At 37.6% G+C, this 23,056-nt stretch overlaps 1 protein-coding gene across 4 annotated transcripts in view; it reads left to right on the plus strand.

Moving 5' to 3' along the window:
• EXOC6B (exocyst complex component 6B) overlaps positions 1–23,056 on the plus strand; it is a 524,781-nt gene that overhangs the window by 23,121 nt on the left and 478,604 nt on the right. The window contains exon 1 of one of the 4 annotated variants that reach the window (XM_005867757.2): positions 17,051–17,084. The exons of the other annotated variants lie outside the window; for them this stretch is intronic. The gene's annotated coding sequence lies outside the window, so the exon portion shown is untranslated. Of the gene's footprint in view, positions 1–17,050; positions 17,085–23,056 lie in introns of those variants that run through there. 4 annotated transcript variants of the gene reach the window in all.

Genomic DNA, 23,056 nt, shown 5'->3' on the forward strand with positions numbered 1-23,056 from the left:
CCGACGTGGGCTTCCCGGTCGCCGCCTTCCACAGCCCAGGTACCCCGGAGGCACCCTGCCTCCCTTCGGGCCGCGGCAACTTTCCTTCTCCCTCCGAGGCTGGCCCGCGCCCGGCAACCGGAACGCGCCGGACGGATGGTGGCTTTCCCACCTCTTCCCCTGAGGACCTCTCCCCTCTCCCTCCGACTCGAACCCCATTCCGCTCTGCAGACAAAATAGAATTTCACCCTATGGTCTGTTGCTTGGAAATTAAACTCTTGCCTCCTTACAATCACAACCACTTCTCAGAAATGAGTTCCTGAAAATCCTGGGCCAGGAAGGAAGTTTCCCTCGACCCGTGCCCCTCTCCTGGGAGCGGGTGCTCCCTTAACCCTGTCAGCAGGCCGACCTCTCCCCAGGGTGCCGCCCGTGGCGGTCTCATCGCCGAGAAAAAAGTTACTATGATCTCCCCCTGACCATTACTTTGCCCCCCACACCTCCATTTTATTTGGAGGTGTCAAAAGAAACCCCCACTTCCCTCGATTTATTTAACAAAAGTTAGGTATCACTTATATAGATAGTGCAAGACATTGTGTTAAGCAATTTACAAATACAACTTCTTAAACCGGAACACGTTCCCGTTAGGTATTATTATTACCTTCATTTTACGGATGAGGCACAAAGAAGTTAAGGGACTTATTTGCCCAACAGTGTTATTGAGACAATAAAGTGGGGGAGCTGAGATTCCTCGGCTCTAGAGTCTGCATTCCTCACCTCTGTTGTCCTGCCTCCATTGGGGGGTTACCATTCACCTGACCTTGTTAATTACTTGCCAAGCCCAATTTGGAGCTACCTGTCCCTTTCCCCCCAGGTTCCTAGTGCCCTAGAACTAACTCCTCTTCATCCTTCCTCTGGCCCTTTCAGATCTCCATGTCGCCAGTATTTAGGTAACTGTCGTATCCACCTTGTACTGTCTTGGGTCACTGCTTCTCCCTTCAAAAATGAGTTATTACTCACTGCTTTTTTTTTTTTTTTTTGTATGGGGATATTGCCTTTCGAAAGATTATTTGCAGGAGGGGCAGACTGGGGACTTTACTCACCTCCGTCTGCACAGCTTCCTTTTCCAGGACACGTTGTTAGCACAGCTCTCCAAGGGCTATCCTTGAACATGACCGTCCATTGTGATCATGATGCTTTTCTCTCTATTCATTTTCTTTAAGTCTTTGAGTAAATGATTCTCATTCATTATCGTTTATAAGAACCAAAGGTTACTTACTAGTATTATAAGTGCATTATTAATGGTTATTACTATTTGGTTTTCACAAAACTAGATGTTGTTAGAGTTACTGAGGATGCTGTTTCAGTATGCTGCTAAGAAATTTGGCTGCTGAGCTGCAGTAGGCAGCCAAGCAAAGCTCCCACTGGGGCAGTTGGGATTACCAGAGTTTTTAGGAAGAATTCTTTCTCAGACACCATTAGTGTTGTCTTGAGTTGGTTGTGGTTTTCCGTTGCTGTAGTTCTTGGCTTATATGATAAATGACTTCAACTGATCAGTTTGGTTTGTTGTGATTTATAATGTTAACCCTCCACTGAATAGTAATGCATATTTGTATCAACTGAATATTGGCCTGTAATTTTCTAGTATCTTTTAAAAAAAATATAGTTTTATTGATTTCAGAGAGGAAGGGAGAGGGAGAGAGAGATAGAAACATCAACGATGAGAGAGAACCATTGATCGGCTGCCTCCTGCTGGGGATCCAGCCCCCAACCTGGGCATGTGCTCTTGACCAGAATAGAACCCAGGACTCTTCAGTCCCCCAGACCGACTCTCTATCCACTGAGCCAAATTGGTTAGAGCCTTTAGTATCTTGACATAAGAATATATGAATTATGGTTCGAATACAAGTTACCCATTCTTCCTAAAATTTGCTTCATTGTGCCTGGCCAGCATGGCTCAGTGGTTGAGCCTATAAACCAGGAGGTCACGGTTTGATTCCTGGTCAGGGCATATGCCCAGGTTGCAGGTTCGATCCCCTTGGGGCATGCAGGAGGCAGCCGATCAGTGATTTTCTCATTGTTGATGTTTTGTTTTCTCTCTCCCCCTCTCCCTTTCTCTCTGAAATCAATTAAAAAACGATATATATATATGTATAAAACTTACTTCATTGTTATCACTGAGTTCTTTTCTCACTGGAAAGTGGGGTTTTATGGGGTTAGATGAATTAAGGCATCTTTTGCCCTAAGTGGACCTGGTAAAAAAAAAAAAAAGGGTTTGAGAACCTCTGCATTATCCTATCAGTTCTAATTGCTTTTCCTAACTCCCTGTATCATTATTAGGGGCTTTTCATTTTTGGCCTTATCCTGTCGTTGGCAGATAACCCTAAATCTTACTCTCAGACCCAAGATTCAATCACTTGAACATCTAAAAATACAAGTAGAACGCACTGTCTTTGTCTTTAGTCTAGCTTGCCTCTGCCCATATTCATAGGGGCTGATCTCACCTTTTTTCGTTTTCCCATTCAGAGACAGTAGCATGCACAGACTTGATGCATGCTTTTCCTTGGATGCACCCCCATCATCATTATATCCTGCTTTCTCATCACAATCATCAGCCAGGATTGATTAAGGCAGTAGGCTTTCTTTCCTAACTTTACCCTTAACTGTCTATCTCAAACTCCTCTACCCTTCTTCTTAGTCTTTTCTCTTTCTCCCATCTTTTGAGATAGCCCTTTTTAGACACCAGATTCTTAGCTATTCCTGAGTTAGGTATTGTAACTGAAGAGGAATGAAAGAACAGAAACAATAAATTGATAGCAGACATAAGATTAGTATGTCTATCCCTAAAATTCCTGCTCTTTACAAAAATCCACCTAGCTATATTTGCCTAACCAGACAGACTCTTTCTTTTGCCAGCTATTACTTGTGAATCATTACTTGCTTTCTTTCCCTTGTATACCAAATTATTCTTCCAGTCATTCCTTTTTGTTTAAAGAGTCACAGTAGCTTGACTTTTTCATTATATAATTCCTTATGTTAATATTGAATAATCATGCAATGTTAGTCAATTCCACATATCATAAGGGAGTGCCTTTCCTTTTTTATTGTAATTCTTAAAGGCCCAAGCATATATGCATATAGAGGCTTTTGCCTAGTAAATCCTTTTGGGAAAGCAGCCATCTCTTTCTTCATCTTAAATATTATTTTGTTAGTTTCAAGCCTTGATTTTGCAGATGAGGAAAGAGGCTCATAAGATACTGGGTCCTGTCTTGTTTTTAAAATAATATTGATTCCAGCTTTGTAGCACTAATGCTAAAATATTGATTGCAAATCACTCATGTACAATAGCTCTATATTCCCATCTCTGTATTTCTAGTTTTCTCTCATATCACTTATTCAGTAGGCCATTTCCTTAATTTGCTCTGTGAATACTAGCAGTTAACATTCGTTCTTAATTGTTATTTCAGATTTTGTTTTTAAATTAAAAAAATAAATTTATTGAGGTAACATTGGTTAATAACATATAAATTTCAGATATACAACATTATAACTTGATGTCTGTATACTCTATTGTGTGCTTACCACCCAAAGCCTAGTTTCCTTCCAATACCATATAACTTTTAAGTTTAACAGTAAAATACAATACCTTTAAAAATAGCTTTATTGAGATGCAATTCATATACCATATAGTTCACCCATTTAAAGTGTACAATTCAGTGGTTTTATAGTATACTCACAGTTGTGCAAAAGTCACCATAATCTAATTTTGGAACATTTCCATCACTCCAGAAAGAAATCCTATACCTATTAGCAGTCATTTTACATTCTGTCTCCCCTCCCTCCCCAGTCAATCACTACTTTCTGTATTTATGAGTTTGCATATTCTGGACATTGAGGATAATAAAGATAGATATTTTGGTTCTTTATATCATCGAAGTTGATAGTTTGCAGTATCTGTTAATCATGTAATGATTGATTTAATCACATATCAAAATCAAGCTTTCAGCTGAAAGCAGCTTAGAGAGATAGAATTAGTGAGTGGCTTATCTATGAAATGTGTGAATCTGGGTTGAGAAGCTGGGGAGTACGGGGAGAAGCAAAAATACTGAGGGGGAGGAGTTAGTAGAAATTGAGTTACACACACATACCTGAGCTTAAACATTTTGAGACCTAAGGTGTTTAATAGGTTGTTTCTTGTGTCTGCTCTTGCTGTGGGAAAGAAGAGTAAAGCCATTTTTGCAGTGTGGTAGTATCTGCTGTAGTATTTCGAAAACAAGGGAGACAGTTACTTAAAGACCAACTGATGTTGCATGGACTTGGTTCCAATATTTGAATTAAGGAACATTCAGCTAAGAAATAAGTAACAATAATGGAAAATTTAAATATTTTGGCTATTTTACTTATTGATAGAGAGAGAGAGAGAGAGAGAGAGAGAGAGTGAGAGAGAGAGAGAGAGAGATATTTGTTCCACTAGCTGATGCATTCATTGGTTGGTTCTTGTATGTGCCCTAACCTTGGTGTATGGGGATGATGCTCTAACCAACTGAGCTTCTAGGCCAGGCTATTTTGGCTATTTATTTATTTAATATATTTTTATTGATTTCAGAGAGGAAGGGAGAGGGAGAGAGAGATAGAAACATCGATGATGAGACAGAATCATTGGCTGCCTCCTGCACACTCCACAGGGGATCGAACCAACAACCCGGGCATATGCCCTGACCAAACTGTGAGTCATAGGTTGACAGTCAACCACTGATCCATGCCAACCAGGCAAGAATACATTTTTGATGTATCGAGAGGTATTGAGTCAAAGTGTAACTTCTTCTTTTTTTTAAATTTATTTATTGATTTGAGAGAATGAGAGAGAGAGATGAGAGATATTTATTGTTCCACTTATTTATGCATTCATTCGTTGATACTTGCATGTGCCCTGACCAGATATTGAACCCACAACACTGGCACATCCAGATGATGCTCCAACCAACTGAGCTACCCAGCCGGGGCTCCAAGTGTAATTTCTTAGTGGAGAAGCCACTTACTGAATTCCAAAAAGAAAAAGATATGGAGGGAAATTAGATGCACAAAAAAAATTGTATTTGAAGGCCTGTACATTTTTTAAAGGTAGGCCATCACTTTGTCGCTAGACTTTCTAGCAACTAGTACAAAAAAGAGACATGTTCAGTTATTTGAGTTATGGTGTTGTAAAATAAAAAAGTAGTTACTTAGGAGAAGCACAACTATTCTTGGTTCTGAGTAAGACCAGAGAACTGTTTCTCCCATATGTCCTCAAAAAGAAGGTCCTATATAATGTAACTTTAGTACCCATATAGTCAATGCAGCAATATGTGACAGGCTGTTTCCTGAATTGTCCTTTAGCGAAAGCATATGGCATAACCAAAGCACAATTCAGTAAAAGCAGTTTTCCAGAGAGCCAAAGAATACAGTTCACTGCTGGTTTTGGCTTAATTAAGGCATAGATTTGATAATATTTATATTGGGAGTTGGAAAGTGCATTATTCCTCTCTTCCTTTTTTGGATCATTGATCACTTTGAGAGACTTATAAATGCTAGACACTTTCCTAAGTAAAATGCATGTGTTCAGTCTCTATGATTCCTGATCTGAAAGACTGTATGCATTGCTTATACATTAGTTATTCTTCATAAGTACTACTTTTAATCCTCACCCAAGGATTTAAAAAACCTTTTTTTTTTTTTCTATTAGAGGGAAAGGGGGTGGGGCGGAGAGGAACATGGTGTGAGAGAAACATCGGTTGCCTCCTGCAAGCACACTACTGGGGATTGAGCCTGCGACCTTGGCGTGTGCCCTGACCGGAATAGAACCGGCAACCTTTCTGTCTACAGGATGATGCCCAACCAATTGAGCCACACTGGCCAGGGCAAATAATCTTAATTTTGATGTTAAAAAACAATACCCACTTGGCTGGTGTGGCTCAGTGGTTGAGTGTAGGTCAACCTATGAATCAGAGGTCATAGTTTGATTCCTGGTCAGGGCACATGCCCCAGGTTGTGGGCTTGATCCCCTGTGGGGGGCATGCTGGAGGCAGCTGATCAGTGATTCTCTCTCATCATTGATGTTTCTGTCTCTCTCTCTTTCCCTTTCTCTCTGAAATCAATAAAAATATATTAAAAAACAAAAACAAAACAACAACACCCAACCCATGTTAGTCATTTAAAAAATTGCCAACAAGTAAAATAACTATAGGTGTTTTGCCTTAAGCTATATAATTTAGAATATACTGGCTGGAAAATATGTGTCTTATTAAGAAGGTTATTTACTTGGAATGTCTGGAAAGTTCTTGTTCTAGATTTAGAATTTAAAAAAAGTTGAGATATGTAACTCTCAAAGGCAATGATTGTTAAAAGAAGTTTAAGCATATAATATATGTTTGCATAATTTTAATTTAGAACTTTAAAATACATTACCTAGTGAAACATCTGTGAGCAAGAACTGTCACAGTGCAACCAATTAGAATACCTTAATGTGATTTGTGGTGATACATATGGATTATGACTGTTGAAACAACCAACTACTATTCAGTCTTGAAGATAGCACATTGATATGCACATTGCACTGTAGTGAATTTACCTTCAGTCACTACCATGGTTTGATAATCATCTTGATCTTCAGATAATGGCAAAACAATGACATTAATAAAAACCTTTTTTTTTTTAGAGCACTTCTATCATTTCTTTTTTTTTTGAGTTTAGATATTTCCAGTGTTCTGAATACTAGAAAAATGTTCTATTGTTAGATAAATGATGAAGGCCAGCAAAGTCACAATGATCCAAGATAAACACACACAAATTAATTATATTTCTACATACTAACAATTAATACATTGACACCAAAATTAAAAACACAATACCATTTATAATCACTTTTAAAAAAAGAAATACTTAGGTATAAATCTAACAAAACATGTACTGACTTCGTAAGTTAAAAACTACATAGCCCTAGCTGGTTTGGCTCAGTGGATAGAGCGTCAGCTTGGGGATTGAAGGGTCCCGGGTTCGATTCCAGTCAAGGGCATATGCCCGGGTTGTGGTCTTGATAATAGTCACTGCTCCAGTATACAATATTATAGTGCTAAAGGGTATGCTTTTATCACAGAGCTTGTCATGTTTCAAGTGTATACCAACAAGATCAAAACTGGAAGACTATTTTACCCCACAGCTTTTTTTAAAAAATATATTTTATTGATTTTTTACAGAGAAGAGGGGAGAGGGATAGAGAGTTAGAAACATCAATGAGAGAGAAACATCAATCAGCTGCCTCCTGCACACTCCCTACTGAGGATATGCCCACAACCAAGGTACATGCCCTTGACTGGAATCGAACCTGGGACCCTTCAGTCCGCAGGCTGACACTCTATCCACTGAGCCAAACCAGTTAGGGCTACCCCACAGCTTTTTTAATAAAAAAACAAACACAGCAAAAGAGCTTACCTCCCTGGAATAGTTAGTCACTGTTAGCTTAGTCACTGTGTAACATATTTCTTTTTATATACTTCTGAATTCTATTTGCCAATATTTTCTTAGGGATATTTATGTTTATATTTGTGAGGGGTATTATATTTAATGTAATTATTGATATGCTTAGGCTCAACTCTGCTTTTTATTTGTTGTTCTATGTTTATTCTCTCCTTCTTTTGTTTCTCTATTTTTTTTTGCTTTGCTTTGAGTGACTTGAACATTTTTTAAAATTCCAATTTGATTTATCTACACTGGTTTTGAATGTACCTTTTTGAAAAATTTTTTTGGTGTTTTCTCTAGTTGTTAACATTATTTAGTATATAACTTACCACATTTTACCTGTGTCATCATTTTACCAGTTTGAGTGAAGTATAGAAACTTCACTTCCCGTTATGTTCCTTTATCCTCTCCTATTTATAACCATCTTAAATATTTTCTCTATAGACATTTAGGACTATGTCTAACTGTTTTAATTTTTGCTTCAAGCAGCAAATCTAATTTAGAAAATTCAAGAGAAGTAAAACCTGTTATATTCACCCATATTTTTGCTTACTGTGTTCTTTTTTCCTTTATGTTCCAAGATTCCTGTTAAAAAAAATCATTTCCTTTCTGTTTAAAGAAGTTCCTGTAGACATTTTTTAAAAGAGTAGGCAGCAAATTCTCTTTACATGAGACTGGCTTAGTTTACTTCATCTGAAAAGGAATGAACGATTATTTCTGCTGCGTGTAGGATTCTGGGTTGGCAGTTCTTTTCCTTCAGCACTTGAAAAGTGTGCCGCTTCTTTCTGGCCTCCATGGTGTCTGATGAGAAATTTGCTGTCATTCAAGTTATTTTTTCCCTGTAGAAAAGGTGTCACTTTTCTCTGGCTACTTTTAAGATTTTTTTTTCTTTGTCTTTAGTTTTCAGGAGTTTAATTACAATGTGTCCTGGCATGGATTTCTTTGGGTTTATCCTGTCTGGGTTTGCTGAACTTCTTCAAGAGTCTGTAGGTTTATGTCCCTTGCCAAATTTGGGAAGTTTTAATTCATTATTTCTTCTAGTAGTTTCCTACTCCGTCATCTTTCCACTCTCATTTTGGGACTCTGGTGACATAGATGTTAGATCTTTTGTTATTGTCCAACAGCTCCTGGGGTGCTGTTTATTTCTTTCATGTTATTTTCTCATATTCAGGTAATGTAATTTCTAGTGTTATATCTTTGAATTCACTGATTCTTGCCTCTGTTCCTTAGTTATTGATTCTTGCCTCTGTTCTTTCTGAGGCCATTACTGAGGTTTTCTTTTCAGTTATTGTATTTTTTAGTTCTAAACTCTCCATTTGGTAATTCTTTGCTCTATTTTTTCCCCCCCAGGCTCTCAATCTGTTTCAAGTGTGTTCATAATTGTTTGTTGAACCATTTTTGTTATGACGACTTTAAAGTCATCAGATAATTCTGACATCTCTGTCATTTCTGGCATCTACTGATTATCTTTTTTCATTACTTTGACAACTTCCTTGTTCTTGGTGTGAAGAATGATTTTTAATTGAAAACTGTACAGTTTCATATCATGTTTTGAGACCCTGTTTCTCATTTAAACCTACCCTTTAGCTAGCTTTCTTAGACACTGCTCTGGCAAGAGGTGTGGATTAATGCTTCATTACTGCCAGGTGAAGGAAGCTTCCATGTTCCCCTCTTGGACTCTGTTGACCTGAAAGGGGCTCCTCATCTGCTAGAGCTGAGAGTCCTGGCTCCATATATGGTCTCTGCTAATAACATTGTGTGAGAGAGGGGATTGTAACCATCTGTTGGGGGTGAGAGTCCCAGCTCCCTTCTTGGCCTTTTCTGACACCGTGACCAGGGTATTGGGTGCTTCTGGAGGGTGGAAATCTTGGCTCCCTCTCTGCCTGTGCTTGTGTGAATGTGGGTGGGGCCACAGTTTTTTCTGTAGTGTTTGTCTAGAACACAACAATGATTGTGTCAATGTTTTCTATTTTGGTAGGCCACCTCTTTTGTTATCTTTGGATAGAGAGAACAGGCTTTTGTTAGGGCTTTTTTTGTTTGTTTGTTTGCACCTGATTATGTCTCTTTAGTTTCAAGCTGGGATATGTAGCAAAAAGAAAATTCAGGAAACTTACCAGTGTTGTTTCTTTGGTCCTGAGGTCCCAAGCCTATCTGCCTTCTTCTTCCACCTTTCAGATCTTTTAATGTTTGTTTTGTATATGATGTCTAGAGTTTTTAGTTATACGTAGTGGGAAGAATAGCAAAAACTATGTCTGCTTCACCTTCTTAGAATGAGAGACATATTATATGTCTTTTAATTTTTAAATTATTTTTCTTTTTCTAATTGTGATGCATGCTAATCTGTAAAAGTAAAACCAAGCAGAATAGAAAACTGTAAAGATGACACAAATACATATCAGGCAAAAATCTGTTTTTGAGAAATGACCATTATTCACTTTTAGTGAACATCATTCCAGATCAACATCACTTCACACAAATATGCAAATAGGAGGGTGAGTAGAAGAAAATAATTTTCATAGAAATTGGGTATTGGATATACTATAATGCTGTTTCTATTAAAAAGTATTACATTTAATTTTACTTGAAGAGGAAACTGAAATGAAACATGGAATTAATGTTTATTAAGGTGAATGTTTTTTCATCACAAATGAAGTTTATTTTTAAAAGATCTCTTAAACATAAAGTAAAAAGTCAGTTTCTATATTAATAATTAATAAAAACTCACATTCAATTTTAATTGATTTTCCACTATGAAAAAAAGAAAAATTGGTGCTTTTTCCTTTTTCAAAATAGCTTTATTGAGATATAATTGACACACTATGAAATTTATTTAAAATGAACAGTTTGATGGTTTTTAGTATATTCTCAGGCTACATTACTTCTCCAGAGAAAAATCCCATGATGCCTTGCCTAGGATTAGCTTTGGCTCTTTGAATATCCATGTATGGAGTAAGTATGCAGGGGTTTGACTATTCTACGTTCACTCTTTCAGTTAATCTATTTGTTTTCAGTGCTTCCATTATTGTTGGCATTCTGAGTCCTGATCTCCATGGTTATGGTTGGTTCTCAAACTCCCTTTTGGATTTCATTTCTTTGGCAAAGACTCTTTTTTTGTGCTACCCTGTTTCATCCTTACTGCTGTTTATCAGCTTTTGTCTTCCAGAAATTTGTTGCTATTTCTTGTTGGCTGCAGGGTCTTTTCTTGTTCTTTTGGAGTAATGGGTTTATACCTTTTTCTGTAAGGGGTTTCAGGAGGAAGGACAGTAAATGCATGTGGTTGTCTCATCACATTGAAATGGAGGTCTGGAAACCAGAGTTACTCCTGCTGGCTCAAGTTGTTACCCTCTAGGGTGAAGCCAGTATACATTAAATAGAAGATATTTATGCCGTGGCCAGGTAGCTCAGTTGGTTTGAGCATTTTCCTGATATACCAAGGTTGTGGGTTTGATCCCTGGTCAGGACACATACTAGAATCAACCAGTGAATACATCAATTAGTGGAACAACAAATTGATATTTCTCTCTCTTCTTTCTCCTCTCTAAAATCAATCAATAAAACACACATACAACACACACACACACACAAATGGAAATGGCAGTGTGCATAAATAAATTTTACTGGGAACAGACCAACCCCTTCTAGAAAAAAAAGATATTCACTAGATTTTTTAAAATGAAGGACAACTCTAAAAATTTTCTATAGCCACTAACTGCTCTGTCCCATCCTCCACCCCTATTCTTAAAAAAAATAAAATATTTTTATTGATTTCAGAGAAGAAGGGACAGAGAGAGACAGAAACATCAATGATGAGGGAGAATCATCGATTGGCTGCCTCCTGCATGCCCCCCACCGGGGATTGAGCCCCAAACCTGGGCATGTGTCCCAACTGGGAATTGAACCGTGACCTACCATTTCATAGGTTGGCCCTCAGCTACTGAGCCACACTGGCCGGGCCTTTACCCTTATTTTTAATACTGTTTTCATAAAATGTGATGACCCTTTCCCACTTATGTAACTATATTTTCTCTCAGTCTTTTTCTTCCTTCTTTTGTTTTATACTGCCAGTCTTTTGTCACCCAGTCTGCCTCAGTTCTCTCTATCCAAGACTATCCTCTAGAAGTTTTGCAAACTTATTTGAGTGTCCCAATGTTTTAGTTCTTCTTTTCTGTTCATATTTTATAGAAAGTAGAGTAGTTTACATGATTTTCCTTCAAGCTTTATTATTTTCTATTTTTATGAAATTATTTTATGTCATATCATGAGGGTGTGGCATTCCTAGCTGATTCATTTAAAATTTCCTTTTGTTTATGGAGAAACTTTTATGTACCACATATTTTATTTTTAAATTGTAATGGATTTTTAAATATTTTTAAGTTTTATAAGTTTACTAGAGGCCCAGTGCATGAAATTTGTGCACTGGCAGGGTCCCTAGTGGCTGCCAGTTGCTGGCCGGGGCCTTCCTTTGTTCTGTGCCACCCACTGGTGGTCAGCCACATCATAGCGAGCGATCAAACTCCCAGTCGGTTGAACTCCCGAGAGGACACTTAGCATATTAGGCTTTTATATATATAGATTGTAAAAAAAAAAAAAATTTAGAAGTACATGAGTAAAATTCCCTCTCTTTCCTAAACTCCCCCATTTAAAGCATTATTATTAGTTTGATGTGTAGTTTTCTAGATTTTTTTTCTTTGCTTATACAAACATGTACACACACATTTGTATATACATGTAGTCTTATAGTTTTTCTTTCTAAGTGAGAATTACCATATACACATCTATTTTTTTCTACTTAATAATATATATGTCCGATATCTTTATAAGTCAAAACTTCTAGCTCTTTCAAATGATTGCAGAATATTCTGTTGTATGGAATTACATACTCCTCTGTGGTGGACATTTAGAGAATGTCTCCTTTTCCCTCCCTACATTGTTCTAACAAACAATAATGTAGTCTTATAAATATCTCTTTACATATTGATAGTGATATTTCTGTAAGATAGATTCTTAAATGTGGGATTACTGAGTTTAAGCTTTGTAAATTTAAAATTTTGATAGATACAACCAATTTCTGCCACATTCTTTTTTGTTTCCAAATTAAGTTTACTGTGGAAAATCTAAAATCCACAAAACTCAAGAAAATAATATACTAAATCTCTATGTACTTTTGTTACAGTCTTAACAGTTAAACACACAACAAATTTTGTTTCACCTGATTCTCTCACTACTTACCCTTTCCCCCACTGCCTACCTTGTCTAATTTTGAAGTATATCCTAGATATCATATCATCTTTAAATACTTCAGTATCAGTGAATTACTTTTGGGAAGTATGCATTGATTTACCAATATTTGCTTCAATACATAGGCTCCCAGGAATTTATTTATTGAATGAATCAAGGGCTGCCTACAGTTGGTCTGAAATTATTCTTTAAAAAAATATTTATTGATTTTAGAGAGAGAGAGAGGAGGGGAAAGAGGAGGAGAGAGAGAGATTGATTTGTTGTTCCACCTCTTTATGCATTCATTTGTTACTTCTTTTTTTTTTTTTTCATTTGTTACTTCTTGTATGTGCCCTGACTGAAGATCAAACCCACAACTTTGGTGTATTGGGACAATGCTCTAACCAACTGAGTTACCTGACCAGGGTCTGGAATTATTCCTTTTGGCAATAATTACGTATTAAGGCTAGTTTTCTAAGGTCATACCTAAAGCCATGTAATTGGCATATAAGATACTGCTTTTCATTCTCTGTGGGGGTAGTGGTAGGAAGGGAAAGCAGAGGAGAAGAAAGGCATACATTTAGCTAAAGCCAAAGAGTAATCAAATCCTTAGGGTATGGACTAAACAATAACAACAAAAATCCTTGTTTATCTCACTGAAAATTATCATCTGATTTTTCAGAAAATTTTGTCTGCAGTTCCCAACTCCTGTGCCACATTTAAGGAGTAGGCTCTAAGGATCAGAAAAGGATTTTTTTTTTCTTTGAAGTCATAAAAATTTTACCTAGAGTCTTAAGCTGAGCAAGGGTCAAAAAAAGCCTCATGCAGTCAATATTTTTTCTTTTTACTTTATATGATCAGTATTAGAACAGCTATGCCTCAGGTTTGCCAGCTCCTTGCATAATGTTGACTGCATTTATTGAGGATGCTGGCATGTAATTGTATTGGATTATACATTTTTTACTGAGGACGAGCAAAATATTGTCCTTTAAAAGAATGACTCAGACGGTATTCCAGTCAGAAAAGACCATTCATGTGGAGTAGGTAAATTGGCAAAGTGGTTCTTGAATAATTCTGGAGGAAGAAAATCTTTCTAAGGGCTTTATTTAGCTTGAATTTTTAAGACATTTCTATAGTATGGAGGCCTTTGGCCAGTATTAGGTAGTGGTCTCTTTTCAATATACAACATTCTGGCAGTTTCTTAAGCTGGGAAAACAGCCTCCCCAAAGTATGTCAAATTTAAATTGTCATTGGTTTCAATTATCAAATTTGTACAGCATGACCCAGAATTTGCCCTTGTTAACCAGACTTATTTAAAAAAGTCAGAAGTTTATAATAAATTCTAAAAAAAAATTCAGGTGTCCTTTTTGCAGTTTTATTTCCCATGTTATTACACAAACTTGGTCAGGAGTTTTATTTTTTGCTGCCTGGCAGTTTTTGACAAACTAGGACAAGTCCCATGTTGTGTAGGATCAGTTTTAAATTGCAACAGTTTGTTGATAGGAGAAGCAGATAGAAATTTCTCAATATACTTGAGGTGGAGATGAAAAGGCTTCATTTCATTATAGCATGCTACTAGAAAGACCTTGAAATTTCCTTGATTCTCCCTGTTTTAGTCAGTTTGCTTGTCCTCTAAGGCTAATCATTCATGGGGATGGCCTCTGCAGTAGCTCTTTTACAAGTTAAATGGAGAAATGATCACCTGTTTGGTCCAGAAGTGAAGAGGGGCTGCAAAATACAGATTGCTGTATACCTGAGCAGATTTTTTTCTGGTACTAACATTTTGCACTGTTGGGTTCTGTTCATGAAATAAAAAATTTAAAGACTCTTTCATTCAAGTCAAAATGTTGTCGCTAAATTTTCTAGTAACCAGACCACTCATTTCTTCATGCTGTAGGATGGGCTGCATCAGACCGTTGTCTCTTTTTGTCAGAGCTCTAACAGACAAAATAGGCAACGAGACCTATTAAAAACAAGTGAGTAAAATTAAATAAACTCTGAAGTAAATGAGGAAAATGAGTCTGTAGCAAAATTATCTAACTTGTTGTACTAGAATCCATAGTCAAAGCAGCAGCATCCTGTTTGATGGGAAGCCAAGGGCCAGAGACAGCTTGCTGTTCTTTGTCTGCAGCTAGAACCCCAGAGCTGTATACCCTAGTCATTAGTTACTTGGAAAGGTGAGGGTATAGATTATGCATATAGCTGGGAGGCTCCGGTCAGCCTAACCTCTGGGAACTTTATAGTCAGATGTCTTAAAGATGTCTAATTCACTGTGGAGGTTCAGGTTTGGTCTTTTTAGGTTAATTCTTCAGTGTGGTTGCTTTGTACAGTTGTGTAGATTATATAGTGGATAGCTGAGCTATTTACAGTATAGGTAATATAGATTTATAAATTCATTAGGACAGGTTTCCAGCAGATATTGGGCAAGTATCTTGAAGAGGGGAAAGATACCAAATGGGTAAGCATAGACCCTATTTTTAAGTATTTTCAATTTTTTACAAAACTGTGAGACCTCTTTTTAAAGTTGCATTTGTAGATGCAATAATTTTAAGTGCACTATTCCTATATTTATCCTCTTTCCTATATTTATTATCTCTCCCACATTTTCCTTGTTTAAATACTGACAGCATTATTTTTTCTTTTCCTGGAGAAAAGAGCTCTCAAGTGAATTTGCTATGAGGTTGTTTGGACTTTTTTTTTTTTTTTTTTTGATGTGTTTAGTTTGTTCACAATTTGTCAATTCTTAGGCCTTAATGTGCATGTTCTTGCCATGTTGAGATGACTTAATGCTTGTATTCTGTTAATAGATTCAGAGTATGTTGAATAAAGCTCACATCTTTGCCAAAGATTTGGGTATTACTTCGTTGTGATTCTATCAGTATGTGGTCAACTGGGATTCCAAGTTCATTTGTCATTGCTCAGAGTTTCCAGAAGGTTGCCCTGGGTAGCAACAGGCTTTTTGATAGTATTCACCATCTAGAACTGTTGTTTCTAAAGTTGGGTTTGCAAGTTTTGTTATTTTTGTCACAGTTCTGATGGAGCTGCTGCTTTATTTCTGATATTTTGAATATTTTTGAGGTTTTTTTAATATATGTGAGTGTATGGGAAAATAACGGTATTATTTGATGTAGGTACATGAAAACATGTGACTGTGAATACGTGGCATATGGCTGTGGGTTGTATACATGTGTACACGTGTTTGTGTGGAATGTGCATACATGAACATGGGAGTGCATAATGTGTTTTAGTGTACGTGTGTGTGTGTGTGTTCACAACTGTCTGGGAGTGGACAGGGATGTCAGGAAGGGCAACCCAACATCTCAGCACTCAGGTCTCTGAGCACGCTGGCTGTGGGAGCGACCACAGGGAGGAGGAGCCTCAGCTGGAAGCTGGTAGAGGCCTGCAGGAGGCTAGGGGAGTGTGCTTGGACTTGCTCACAAGAATAATAGCCCACGTCAGCATTGACTGTCAAGCGAGCGATGTCGAAAGTCTCAATGACGTTGCTGTCCCACTTCTTTCGGTATTCAATGTCATGTAGGACATCGTAGAGTGTCTCGGCTGGCACATCGCGGCACTCCATCCGGCACTGCAGATAGACACATGGGTTGTCAGGGTCACACAGGGTTCAAAGCCTTGGTACCAGGGGTCCGGAGGGAAGACAGGCAAAGGGGGGAGAAGGAGGAGGACAGAAAGGAACAGCGACCTCTAAAGCCAACATGGACTCGCCACTTGCCACGAGTCCTGTCCAGCCCTCCCAGAAGCCACCTGTGCCAGGAGACAGCAGCCCCTATATCCAAAGACTATCCCCCCACCTTAGCTCCCAACAAACCTCCCCATTTGACCCTGTTTCCTTCTCAAGGAGGCCTTCCTGAATTATCCAGCCATATGTTGAGTCTCTAGATCTGTGCCCTCTCAGACCCTTGAACTTCATGGCCGCAGGCTCACAACTGATTCAACACAGAACCTGGTATGGTTACATGTTGACACGAAAGCATGAACGAACAAATCCTGTCTCCCTCCCTCCGGGCCAGGCTGGGGGAGCGGGGGCACCGCTCGCCTGGGCTCGGTATTTTCCCAATATTTTTGAGGTTTTCATTCCCAGTTTATTGGTATAAATTTCATCAAAATTTTTTAAAAACATATATTTTATTGATTTTTTACAGAGAGTAAGGGAGAGGGATAGAGAGTTAGAAACATCAATGAGAGAGAAACATCATCAGCTGCCGCCTGCACACTCCCCACTGGGGATGTGCCTGGAACCAAGGTACATCCCCTTGACCGGATCGAACCTGGGACCCTTGAGTCCGCAGGCCCATACTCTATCCACTGAGCCAAACCGATTAGGGCAAATTTCATCAAAAATTTTGATACATATTGCCAAATTTTCCTCCAGCAAGGTAAGTAGTATGAATTAACACTTCCACTAAGTTCCTGTGCTTTGCCTGTAAGCTGAAATGGTTTAAAGATAGTAACTTTCTTTACTCCAGTCTTATGGTAGGAATTTTTTTTTTTCAAGGTAAGAACAATGAGTCTCTTTGTTGCAAATAAAAACTTTAATATTTCAGGGATCAATAGAGAACCATAGCTCTACTAGTTCTGATAAGATTATTTAAACTTGGTGAGCCTCAAAGCACTGTCCTGGACATATACTTATATTGATTATACAGAAAGGAACTTATCAGATGACAAATGCATTATTTATCCTTCATTCAAGTTTAGTTGAAAGTTTCTGAAAATGGTCTTTATTGCAGGATACAGGCAGTCAACATAGTGCTGTAGGAATCACCTGGTAACCTGTTAACATAACTAAGAATATCCTAAGACCTTAGGGTATAAAAGGAAACTTAAAAGTCATCTTTTTAGTGATGTTATTATTGTTATTTTTGCTCATTGTCTATTTTTTGACCGTGTATTACTATCAGTAAACAATGAGTACACTTATCCTCCTTAGGTGTATTTATTTATAAATTATATGCAAGTACTAAAAATATATATTATAAAACATATGCAGAAAAATAGAAATTTAAAAGGAGGAGGTTAAGATATTGATAATAGAGATGCTGATGTTTTCTTTCTGTGGCTCAGCAGAAACTGTTGTTCTATGTAGGGTTTGTTTCTGTGGCATTATTTTCTACTGAGAACAAGGGGCTTTCTGATTTGAGGCATATATTACATTATTTATAATGGGAAAAAATGATTCAGTTTTTGAATGAATCACTTAATCAGCCTTCTGGAATGAATGAAGTTCAAGAAACAAGGTCCTACTGTATCTGAACTGAACTTTTGTGCCTATCACAGCCCTACCAAGCCCAAATACCTATTTTTTTATGTTTGTTCCTGAACTGTGCATTACAGAAACTGTGTTTCTTTTGCAACTCTGATAAACTGGTTACTTGAAATCACCACAGTGAGAAAGAGAAGGAAGAGGGTATTACTTGTTCCTTTAGGTAGATAGAGAAATTCTATTTAACATCATTTGATTTTAGGTCTTTTCAGAACCATAGAGTTTATAAAAGGTATTGTAGAGAAATTATCTTGTCTCATTCTCTTCATTACCTAAATTTTAGTATAGTGTAGTGGTTAAGAGCCTTGTTTCCAGCATCCGACTATAGAAAATGAGTCATGGTGGATACTCAGAGTTTATTTTCATCATTTATCAAACAACAGTCACTTAACTCTTTCAAATGCTTGTGCTTATGTTATAATCTATCATCACCTACTCTAGGAATTGGACAAAGGACATAGAAGTTTATAAAGTTGACTGATTAAAGTGTTTTTTAAAAAATATTTTTATTGATTTCAGAGAGGAAGAGAGAGGGAGAGAGAGAGAGAGAGAAAAACATCAATGGTGAGAGAGAATCATTGGTTGGCTGCCTCTTGCATCCCCCACACTGGGGATCAAGACTGTAATCCAGGCATGTGCCCTGGCTGGGAATCAAACTGTGACCTCCTAGTCCATAGGTTGATGCTCAACCACTGAGCCACACCAGCCAGGCCTGATTAAAGTGTTTTTGATTATTTCTGGACTTTACATGAATAACTTTTTTTTTTTCCTTTGTTGCTCCACATTTCACCAAAATATCTGGGTGATATACTGAAATTTAGGTAATGAAGAGAATTTCAAGATTGCATTTAGGGTTGTTGGACATTCACTAAAGTTCTGGAGGGATGGTCACCTCAAAGCTAGGCAGTTATCATTCCAGAGCAGCTGATACTGAGCTGGGTTAAGAGGCCCATAGGCCAGTTTGGAGATTCATGCCTTACATATTTAAGATGCCATACATAGAGAAACCGGTTTTAATTTGAGCTCCGAATAAAAAATCAAGTGGCAGCTTATCTATTTTATCAAAATTTTGTCTGCTTCTAACAAGGGCAGATCTATAAGGCATGCTATAGGATTTCTCTATTTATATGGTGATTAATGAGTTTACTGAGCAACATGGCAGTGGATAGTGGGAGGACAGTTAGTTGTTCATAAATTTGTATTCCTCTCTTATCCCTATACTGAGGAGCAGTCTCTACCCGTGGACAACTCCCTTTTGGGATAAGATTTAGAGCAGCTCCTGCTGGCACATGTGGCTCCAGTGGAGAGATTGAGGCTGAGCTTTAGTGCCCTCAACATTCTCTTCTCTTCCATTTTATTAATATGTCTTACGTAACATCTAGGAACTTTTTACCCACATCCTATTTGTTATTATAAGTACAAATTATCCTGGCATCTTCTTTTTTTATGTACCCTGTTCTTTCTAGTGTAAATCTTTACCTTTCTAGTGACAAAAGGGCTCATCTCCCACTTCAGTTACCCCCTTTAATCGTTTTTCCTGAAGCTGTACCTAGTCACATCCACTTATATCTCACTGACTGTTTGCAAGGATTGTCCATTCGATCATTTTTCATCTGACACCCATACCCACTCTTCGGGGCCTACTTTAAATATCTGCCATCTCTTTTTCCATAACTCTTCCAGGTAGTTAAATAATTTTCTTTGCTTCTAAAGAACATTGTTCATAACTCATATAATAATTTATCACATTATTATAGAATTGACTTGTTAATTTTTCCTTCCCCTCAAGCTAAGCATTTTACCCTTCTATGAGTTTTATATTCAGAACCAATGTATCATAGTAATAGCTAGGGTTTGGGATGGGCAGGGAGTAAGAAAATAGGCAGAACTAATCAATATTATTTCCTAAAGTTACTGTATTATAAATGTAGCCTGTTTTAGGCAGATTGGATTAAGGAAGGAGTATATATGGAAATTATGAGTCTGAAATTGGATTATTGAGAAACTATATGCTTACCATTTGGAATGTCTCTGTGTATTATTTGTGTATCCTTTATGTAGGTTTGTGTCTCTTTAAAGATCACTCCTCTAAAGAAAGTTCTGTGCATTTGCATCAGGTCACATATAAAGGAAATGGTCACAGCACCAATGTACATAATTATGCTAAAACATGGAATCAATGCAGATGTCCAAAAACAGTAGGATTGATAAATATGTTCATATAATAGAACATCCTATATAATAAAGATGTAATATGCAAATGGTCATTACACCTTGACGCGTAACGACCTACCGGGTAATGACCAGATCACGGATCAGCAGGAGGGTGGGGCAGCAAGCTACAAGTGGGTGGCGGAGAGCTACAGGAGGGGGCAGGGCAGCAAGCTAGGATTAAGGAAGGAGTATATATGGAAATTATGAGTCTGAAATTGGATTATTGAGAAACTATATGCTTACCATTTGGAATGTCTCTGTGTATTATTTGTGTATCCTTTATGTAGGTTTGTGTCTCTTTAAAGATCACTCCTCTAAAGAAAGTTCTGTGCATTTGCATCAGGTCACATATAAAGGAAATGGTCACAGCACCAATGTACATAATTATGCTAAAACATGGAATCAATGCAGATGTCCAAAAACAGTAGGATTGATAAATATGTTCATATAATAGAACATCCTATATAATAAAGATGTAATATGCAAATGGTCATTACACCTTGACGCGTAACGACCTACCGGGTAATGACCAGATCACGGATCAGCAGGAGGGTGGGGCAGCGAGCTACAAGTGGGTGGCGGAGAGCTACAGGAGGGTGGCAGCAAGCTACTGGTGCACAGATTTGTGCGCAGGGCTACTAGTTATACAATAAGAAAATGGATGAACCATAGGTAAGGGAGAACAACTTGGAGTCATCTCATTATTTACATAATATTGAAAGAAAAGGCACAAAAGTATACAGTACTATATTCCCTTCGTATAAAATTTAAGAATAGGCAAAACTAAGCAATACTGTATATAGATGCATACATATGTGCTCAGTTATAAAAAAGAGCAAGGAAATGTTTATCATAAGCTCATGGTAATGGTTGCCTCTGGAAGGAACAAGGTATTGAATTAGAGATATCTGGTAGGTCAAAAGTAACTGTGGTTCTGTTAACCAACTGACTTTGGGCAAATTATTTAAACTCTTAGCCTCAGTTTCTTTGGGCACATTATCTAACCTTAGTTTCCTTGACTGTAAACTAGAATTATATAACTACTTTATGAAAGTTGTAAGGATTAAGTGAGATAAACTGTATAAAGCAGTTAGCCCAGTGTCTGGCTAATAGAAAACTCTAAATAAATAGCAATATTTTTCTTATTATATTGTGTTTCTCACTAGATGCTGTATGCAGGCTTTTGGTAGGGAGGATAAAGTTCAAACAAGTGGATGAAATTAAAATAAGAATATCTGGAAATAATGATAAAGACAAGCAAACTACATTTGGGTGCTATCACTACTTTATGCCTTGCTATTTGGGCATATTATTTTATTTAATCTTCAAAATAACCCTGAGACCAGATTCATTTATACCAGCCAGAGTTAACCCATGTCTTATGACTTAGATGCCAGTATTACTATGTTACATTATATCGGTTTGGTAACTTTTCCAGGGTTCTACAGTTAATAAGAGATAGTGCTGGGATTTGAATCAAGATTTTTTTTACTGTGTTATTTCCTCTTTGGGCATCACATTGGTTCTTTCTTTCTTTTTTTTTGTTTTTTTTGTTGTTGTTGGTAAGTGATCTTTAATTGAAATATTTTCCTTTGTAGTTCTTAACTACAAAGTTAAGAACTGAGTATTCCACTGCACCACTGTTGATGTCAAGAGGGTGGTGGCCATCAACATTGCAGCCCACAGATTGGGCCATCCCCAGGATCTCTTTAATGGTTCGAGAGAGTTCTCTAGCTAAAGATCGGGTGTTGCATCTGTTGGGCAATGGTGACAACCCCATCAAAAGCGATATTTCCTCTGTGTTTAATGTTTTCTTCTTCTTTTTGTCTCTTGGTAGTTTTTTGAGGGTTTTGATGATCAGGGCAGAAGTTGAAGGTAATACCTCAATCTGGGGCTGTCTGTTCTGAATGGTCAGTTTCACTATAATCTTCAGACCCTTGTAATCATGGTTGCTTTGGTGATGTCATCACCAGCCTTTTTTGGAGATGGGCCCAGGGGACCAATCTTGGGGCCAGAGAAGACTTGAAACCAACTTCCCCACTGGTACACCTCAGATATGCAACTTCAAAGATATGCAACTTTGATTTTGTTAGAATTGAACTTCAGTGGCATGGTAGAGGCAGCTGGTGTCAGATGAACTCAGATTTGGGATGACCAGAGAAAGTTGCACCTAAGGCAGTGATGGCGAACCTATGACACGTGTGTCAGAGGTGACACGCGAACTCATTTTTTTGGTTGATTTTTCTTAGTTAAATGGCATTTAAATATACAAAATAAATATCAAAAATATAAGGCTTTGTTTTACAATGGTTGCAGATATCAAAAAATTTCTATATGTGACATGGCACCAGAGTTAAGTTAGGGTTTTTCAAAATGCTGACACGCCGAGCTCAAAAGGTTCGCCATCACTGACCTAAGGCCTTCTCCAATTCGAAAACTGAAAAAAGTCACATTGGTCTTTTCTTATATAGTTGGCAGAAAATTAAGTTTGGCACCATCAGTCACTAGTTCTGATCTTTACAGTATGCCTGAAAGGTAGAACATTTTGACCTCTGAGTCATGAATGAAGTAGTTTTCTTTCCGATAATGTTAATCATGATACAAACATTAACCATGTAATCAGACCCACTTTTAGGAACTTGGTTGACAGCTAAAATTTAATAATAGGAGACTGATATCATTATTTCACATTCACCTCAGAAGATGTTGAGGTCTTTTTAAGAACCCTGATGCCTGCAAGCTGTGCTCCAACAAGCTAAATGCACACACATATATCCTAGTCTCTCTCCCAAACTTTTTCATCATATATTCCTTAGAGGTGGGGATAAAGTAGGGAGAGACTGGAAAGAGTGGAAAGAAAGTAGCATTTAT

This window comes from Myotis brandtii, unplaced genomic scaffold (genome assembly GCF_000412655.1).
Source record: "Myotis brandtii unplaced genomic scaffold, ASM41265v1 scaffold251, whole genome shotgun sequence".
Classification (NCBI taxonomy): domain Eukaryota; kingdom Metazoa; phylum Chordata; class Mammalia; order Chiroptera; family Vespertilionidae; genus Myotis; species Myotis brandtii.